This window comes from Drosophila ananassae, chromosome XR, assembly GCF_017639315.1.
Source record: "Drosophila ananassae strain 14024-0371.13 chromosome XR, ASM1763931v2, whole genome shotgun sequence".
NCBI lineage: Eukaryota > Metazoa > Arthropoda > Insecta > Diptera > Drosophilidae > Drosophila > Drosophila ananassae.
The window spans coordinates 1,660,559-1,668,714 of NC_057932.1; the positions used below are offsets into that span (position 1 = coordinate 1,660,559).

The following is an 8,156-nucleotide window of genomic DNA, read 5'->3' on the forward strand; positions in this document are numbered from 1 at the left end:
CAAAATAATGGAAAAAAATTATTCAAATACATTTTTTTAAAGTGAATGAATGCTTCTAAGCTTTAATATATGCTTAAAAATATCGTATAGTCTTTGGTTCACATGTAAGGTGAGAAGAAAGGTAAGCGGGCCTGAAGGCACGCTTGAGGCTTTAAGGGAAAAAAAACATTTTCAAGTAATGAATATTTATTTTATTTTTTCTTATGCTATTTTACAAAACCATTTTTATTCGCTGTGCAGCATAAATAAAGACTGCATTTCCTGCATATGCATTGCATTTTGGAAGTTTTACAGTGATTGCAACTTCTTTACCACTGTTTCGATCCAACCAATGTGGAAAATGGTTTAGGTATCATATCAATTAGGTGATAAAAAATACGTGTTGCGGCATCCCTAGTTTTTGCTCTGATATGATAGCGTCCCATTAGGCCGTGCATGAGATCGACTCAGTACGCAGTCGAAAAACTCCTTGGCAATTTGTTGATGGCAATATCGTTTGATAGTTTGCAATAGGAGATACGGTTTCCTCGCACCGTTCCAAGGCTAAAAATACCTATCGCTCTTAGATAAATCATCAACGGCAAAGATGTATAAAAATTATCAAAGTTAGTTATGCGATTCTAAAATCTTTCTACGGTTTTTTTAAGCGCGATACAATGTTGGCTGAAGCACCAAAATCTGGGTGACCAGATAAGACCACATTATCACCTGCACCGCTGTAGATCTCAAAGCGGTATGCGTATACGAATGAATCGCACAATACAAATAGTTATAACGAACCCGGTTTGCCATTTTCTATAATATTTCTAATTCTTTTAAGTAAAATCCTTCCATAAACAGAAACAAACACATAAATTGCAATGAACCCAAACGGGCCTCAAGGCACGTATCGCACTCTCGCTGTCACAACGCATGCTTTTTATATATTTGTAAATCTTCAACTTAATTTTAAAAGTAAATAAACTTACCTCTCAAGAAAAAAATTATGAGCTGGATAGGTTTTATACATTTGCTACTATTTGAACAGCAACACACAACATACCGCCGACCAAATTTTACGCGGGAAAAAACATATGCTTTATGTATTTCTAAGCATAAGTGCCGTTAAAAGCTTCGGAGATCTTTAAAGCTGAGATTTATAATTCAATATGCTTTTTATCAACAGCCACAAATTATTTAATCGATTAAAAAGCTGTTAGTTTATTTGTTAGGGCCAAAAACGTAATACGTACCTTCAGGGAGGCTTACGTCTTAGAGGGCTAATTCGTTTTCTAATCAAAATCCCGGTGCCTCCGTGTGCTTTCCCGTCTGGGTGATTCGTGTTGTAGAAGAAGTAGTCCCGAATTTGGTAATTGTATTTATTTGTAAGATGAGTTTCTGCGAGTAACATTACATCGATATGGTTGTTATTAAGGAATTAAGCTTATTCAAGTTTGCGCTGTGAGACGCCATTGGCGTTCCACAGTGAGATACGAAGTGGAGCCATTGATTACTTTGTCTGGTTTAGAGCAACAAGCAGCTCAATCAAAACATTCTGGTTTCGCACAAGATCTTGTATAGTTGTCTGCATGAATGACATGAAATCTATCATACTTTCTTGAAGATTACCTGGTTTAATTAATAGATTAATATCATTGCTTCAAATTTGTTCGTAGACTGTTCTCCTGGTTGGTGAGGGGAAACTGATGATCGTGGCTTGGTAGGGGCGGTGATTTTCAGGCAAATTTTTAGAGCAGCTGCAAAACTTTCGGGTTTGTCGGTGAACTCATTATAAGCTGAAGGTCACGGCTGTAGGAGGGAAGACATCACGCGTTGATTTCATAGGTGAATGTGTGAGCGAGCAGTGGTCACTCTTTGGTGTGTACGACATTTCAGTTCCTTGTAGACTGGACAGCCCCTGTTAGCCGTATGGTTGCCTCCAAAGTTCCACACTTTTTGCTACTGGAATCCTCTTGGTTTTTTGGGCATTTGTGGGAGCCATGAAGTTCTCCACAAACAACGAATACTGGGCGGAGCGTGCAGTAAGTTCTTGTGTGGCCGTATTCCTGACAATTATTACACTGCACCGGCCCATTTCTCTTATGCGGCTCTTCTACGGTTATTCTGCGGTGAAGTAGGAACTGGAGAGTAAAAATTGGATGCACTTCATTTTTTTCAGAGGCTTGGATTTGGTTTCGGGTTCAAGTTCTACCTTGAACAGAGGTTGAGGCTTTCTTTCTCTATTCAAAATGTTAGTGACATTTTTAACAATAAAACCTTTTTCCTTTAGTGCGCCTGTAACTTCGGCTGGTGTTACTTCCGGTTCAATACTTTTAAGTACTACTTGCTGGCCTTTACTGCTTTTTAATTGGTACGTGTGGAAGTTTTTATTGTTGTCGTTTAAATACTTCGACATAATTTTGTAATTTACTTCCGTATTAGTCTGAACTTCTGTTTCGTGAATATTTCCCTTTGTTAGTGGAATTATGTGAAAATTGTCTGGTCCGATTAGATTTAGTATTGTGCTTACGAGAGCATTAGAACTTTTCTCTCTAATGTAAATCGGCGGCGGTTGGGGCTTTTTATTGTCCCCTACGATGTGTTTTAATATTTGAGAAAAAGTTTATAAGTTGTTATATGTGGCTGCCTACTTCAACTGTGTTCCTAGATGGTAATGGATATATCTAGGCAGGCTAAGAATAATCTCTTATCCGTAGAATAGATATGTATATGTAGTCTTTCACACCGTATGAAGGGATAGGTGTGGCACCCAACTCCTGCTTCTTGGGATGTCGTTGTACTTAGCCTAGGTGCATGTCTTGCAGTTTATCGCCACTTCATTTCTGAGTTAGGCCATATTCGGAAAATTGTAATTCTGAAGGACTTGTTTATCATTTTCCTGGGCAGCCCTGTGGGCGCGGTTGTGTTCGCATGTAATTACTTCTTTCTGCTCATTTGTATTTGTAATGTCACTCACGAATTTTTTGGTGTGCCAAAAGTTGATAACTAAGAATTCCGTAACTAAAGCATTGAAATTAAAGATTATTTCTAACAGGGAATTACGGGGAAATTTAAAGGACTATTAAATATTTTAAGCGTCATCAAATTGGTAAACTCAACAAAAGGAACCCTTGAAGCAATTGCAGTTGAAGTCATAAAATCTAAAATGGTACTATATACAGAACTACTCAATAAATTGAAAGGCACAATTATATTGTATCGTATTGTATGTTTACATATTTATTTATATTAATAAAACTATTTATAAACAAAAAATGCTTCTTTTCGAACCACAAATGCATACAGTTTACCCATACCCAGCACCCAACAGGTGTGGACGCATGGGCCATTGGGCGAGTGGGTGCAGGAACCCCAGAATATTTTTCTGCAGGATGTACGGCGCAACAGGAGTAAGAAGCACAGAGTGCTACCAACAAGCGGGAGATCGCGAAGTGCTTTCTCTCAAAGCAGAGGTTTATCCGCACGCATACCAAGATAACATGGTATGGTAACAAAGGAGGCGGTCGTCACGGTCGGATGATCAGAAATTCAGGCCATGATAGACACAGGGCAACGGCTAGCTTCATTTCAGAAAAGTTAGTAAAGAGCTAGGAAATTCCCGGAAAATGAGCAGAAACGAGAAGATGGGTAACGTTGGCCGATAGGAGCCACACGGAGACTCGAACGATACCCCAAATAAATTTAAGCTTTGGTAAAAAGGAAAGAAAATTGAACCTGCTGATGATGTCAGGCATGGGAAACAGCGCGGTGCTAGGGTGGGATTTCCTCGCAGGATTTAACACAACATGTGCGTGAGCCATCAGATCACGACACCGAAAAGAAAAAGATGGAGCGGCTGCCTGGAGGATAGGTTCCCGGTAGCGGTATCTCGATCCTTGGAGGAATGGGAGAAGGAACGTGACAAAAGGTTCATTAAAGAGTAGCTAGTGGCGTTGGCAAACCAGAAAGGTTGTTCGAACATAACGCAGCACAGGATTATCATGAAAGACGACATTCCCATAAAACAGAGGTAATATCCGAAGAACCCCGAAATACCAGGGGAGATCAACGCAATGATGGAAGAGCTGCTAGAGAAGGGAAGAATCGAGCATTAAAATAGCGCGTATAGCTCACCTAGCTGCGGAAAGGGACAAAATGCGAATGGACAGCCAGACTCAAAGAGGCGTTTGAAAATCTGAAGTCACGGTTGGCAGAGGATCTGGAAGGAAAGAAAGTTTAATGTCAATAGCCAATTCCTTCTGATTTCAAGAAGAAAAACAAGAACAAGAGGCACATCCCCATTATGCAGAAGAGCATCATAACCAGAGCATCCATCCTAGTAAGGTGTGTCCCAGTATAGCAGGCGCAAACGGCCCCAATGCCTAAGCTAGTTTGCGTCAGATGTTGGTGAGCACGAGTAACAGCGCCTTCCGGCGGAAGTTTCGACGCTCAACCACGACCGGTAGCAGTAAGATCGGTACTGTGCAGGAGAACCAAGCTAGGAAACAAAACGAATGTGAGCTGGTCAAATCATTGAAGGTTCGAGCTCGAGCCCCCAGAAGGAGCCTAAACGACGTTTTGGGCCCGTACATAAACAAGGTAAGGGAAAAAGGCAAAGGCAGGCTTCTACTGAAGCTGGCGAGGACAAAAGGAGGAGATTCTAGGAGGCAAGGCAAAGGTTCAAGCGTACTCAGAGAAAAATTGACGCACTGAGCACTGTGTAGGCCATCACCGACGCGGGTCTTGCCAAGGCAATCACAGCAGTGGGCAAGTGTATTGAAGTATGGTCAGTCTGCCACATTAAGATAAATTAGGTGGTAGCACGCTGCTACTGGTTCCTAGAGATGGGGCACATTGTGGCATGCAAAAATCTGACGAGTAGGAGATTCCAGTCAACCAGCTGAACCTAAACAGTACTTCAGCTACTAAATGAATCTCCAAGCGAAAGAAATTCGCTCTTAGTGATGGGATCGTGGCGAATAATCTTCAGCCTACTCAGCCGACAATTATGCAGCCGCTCATATCTGTGGTGTCTGATAAAGGTAGCGAATATTTTTGAATTGAAATATACATACCTACACCAGGCACATGTCATCTTTTAAAATACGCGTGTCCGTGCAGATATTTAATACAATTTGTTCTGTCAGCTTTTGGCCAGAGAAGCTTACGTTTGAAAACTCTTATGCGAACACTGATCAGGCAATGGCCGATCTCTTTGCACAGTTTTTTCAAACAACGTATTCACCTAGCACCATTCCAGCTCATCCTTACACCTATAGTATCCAATCAGCCAATCCAATCAACCTTATATTTTACTCCTCTTTTAATAAAAGTGGTGTGTTATCGGATCTTCTTAAGGTTAAACCCAGGCAGGCCACGTATTTGCCAGGCCCTGTATTCGCCAGGCCCCGATGGAGTACCAGGCTGTATTCTGAAGAACTGCGCCGAGACATTGTGAAAACCACTTCTCAAACTCTTTAATCTATCGCGGGAGACTTTGATCTTTCCCCTTATGTACAGATAAGGAATCTTTCATTATTTTTATACGCTATACTGAAACACTTCTCGACCTCGTCCCACCAAAAGCAGCCAACGTAATAGCTGATGCTTTCGTCAGCAATCTCGAAATGATGAGCAGACCCGAAATGCAGCTGCGCAGTCGTTACCGAAGGCCCCACGCTAAGATGTACTGGTACAGCAACGATATTGACTTCACCCGCGAAAGAAGGTAGGCAGTCTTGTAGCGTGTAACGGTCTTCTGCGCTGTTTAGGAAGGATTTGTACTTGCGAGGGCACGCTATAGAGTCCGGCTAAAGAGGCTTTTGACATTATTTCTAAACGGTTGCTTGCATAAAACAAATCCTAATTATACGGGAGGGAAACTTATATGTAAGATTTATAAAAAAATATAGATTAACATGTAAATGTTTAAAGAAATATGGGTATGTATGTAATATAATAAAATTTGGTGTGAGTAAATCTCATTTTTTGAAAGTAATAAAATAAATTTCAAATAAAGGCATTAGAAAAAATGATAATATTTAAAATTCATTAGGATAGAGTATTCGTTAGTCATCAATTAAATCATTTAAATTAAATTCGTGCTCTTGTTATCTTGTTCGTGTTAAGATGAAGGATGAATGCATTATATTATAGAATTAAAATTCAGTGGGACTCGAAAAATTTTTCCCAGTGTATATGTAAAAGGTAAATAAACCACTCACTGTAAATCCATCGGCGAAAGATCGATCTCTGCTTTGGGTTGCTGTAAATGAGTGTAATGAGGGCTTTGTACACCGTAGAATTTTAAAACAAACTTATTTACGCACGAGGATTACTGATAACCATTTTTTTTGTTCGCGAAAGTTTAAAAAACAAATATTATCTTCATATTTTCCAAATTCCGTTTTCTTCACTTCACTAAAAGCCTGTAATTAATTTAAATTTAAACTTAAAATTAAAACTATTGAACAAAAAAAAAAATAAAATTTAAAACAGTTTTATACTCTCGTGATTTGGGGAATGAAATGTAGATGAGAAGAAGAAAAGAAAATGATCGCCACGAGTTTGGAGCTGGGCGGCTGGGCTAGCGGTTTTAATAATTTCTCTTTTGCTCCTTATTCCATGGCTGGTGGGGTCAACGGCCTTTCGTTTAACGGGTCTTGATTTCGTTGGGATTGCAAATTCCCTTATTCCATCCCTGCAGTCAGTTTTCGGCTACTGTGTGTTAATTTTCCGCCGCCACTGTATTATTAGATGAAGATGATGATGATGATGATGGGGAGGGGGATGAGGTTCACGGACTAACCGATCGAGGTTTAGCCGCTCCTGATCTGGGAGCCTCCACCAGGAGGGCTCCCGGGGTGCTTTGATGTGGACCGCCTGAATCTTTAAAACGGCTACAATAAGTACCCTGGAGGTATTAGAAACCATATTTTATATTCACCTGATAAATTTTGATAAGGCCGCAACGAGGTCGCGCTTTTATAAAGCCGCGAAACAAAAACAAAAAACCCACAAACACAGGCTTAGGCTGCCCTTATCACCGTTGCAAATCTAGATAAGCGTATGCATGTAAACACAATAAAAACATACGCATAATCTGCGACTTACTTGGTATTTGGGGATAACAAAAAAAAATAACCACTTTGCACTTGCGCTGATAAAACCATTGAGATGTTATATATACAGAGAGAGATATTATTAGGCGTCTGCACTTGGTGGGGGTTCGATAGAAAAGACCGAGCATGGAACAACCTACATGCCATTTAGGTTACCGGAAATGCAGAACAGCTGATATTGCAGCTTTCCTAAGCCTCCCTGCTGCAGCTGATTCCGCTTAGCAATTGGGCAACTCCCGAAGTAAAAGCTTTACTTTAACTTTCGGTTATAAAAAACCAATTTACAAAGCCGATATGTATATCGTTTGTATTTGTTTACAATTTTAGTTTTTTTTTTTTATTTATTATTTTTTTTTTTTTGAAAATGACTCTTCAGTCGCCGCTACAGTCTGATGCAACGAACGGGAGGCAGCGAAATATCTATTCTACCATCCCACGATATCATTGGTAGCATTTTGTTGAAGTTACTGAAGTCCATGTCTTAGCGCCTAATTAGTCCGTGAGAGTTCGTTGTTGGTAGATGAAAATTTTGTTGGCCTTATTGGGCTGCCGAATATTTTTATATTTTCTAGTTTTTGACTTTCCCACGATCGCTCGCATAATCAATGCTCATTCAGTGCATGTGTCTTACGATCCATATGACGCTTATTAGTACCATAGTATTTGTAACGCTATCAGCTTTTTAATAGTGGCCTTCTATTAAACAAATCTAGTTTCGATTTCAATATTTATAATCTGTCAATTTAACCCCAAATCAAACAATTAATAGCGAATATAAGTTTATCACTAAGAGCTTGCGCAGAAGTTCTACCAAAGCTCCCAAAAGCGCATACGCTACAAATAACAACAAAGCGCATGCCAAACTGGGAGACAAACAGATAAGAATAAATGCTAATAATAACCGCTGCAGCTAAACATATTATTTAGATTATTTTTAAATGATTTAGTTGGTGGCTGCTTGGCCCAACAGTGTTGATGCACGTTATAATCAATAAGGTTTCGTAGCTGTGTTGCAGTTGTTGCTAAGATCTTTACGGGAACTAGACTTTGTATTTT

At 39.8% G+C, this 8,156-nt stretch overlaps 1 long non-coding RNA gene across 1 annotated transcript; it reads right to left on the reverse strand.

Moving 5' to 3' along the window:
* Nucleotides 1-6,163: 6,163 nt before the first annotated feature.
* LOC116656460 lies at nucleotides 6,164-7,887 on the reverse strand. The gene is made up of 3 exons (XR_004311412.2): nucleotides 6,926-7,887; nucleotides 6,788-6,867; nucleotides 6,164-6,407 (listed from the first exon to the last, which is right to left on the reverse strand). It is a non-coding gene; the product is annotated as an uncharacterized LOC116656460 (long non-coding RNA).
* Nucleotides 7,888-8,156: the final 269 nt, after the last annotated feature.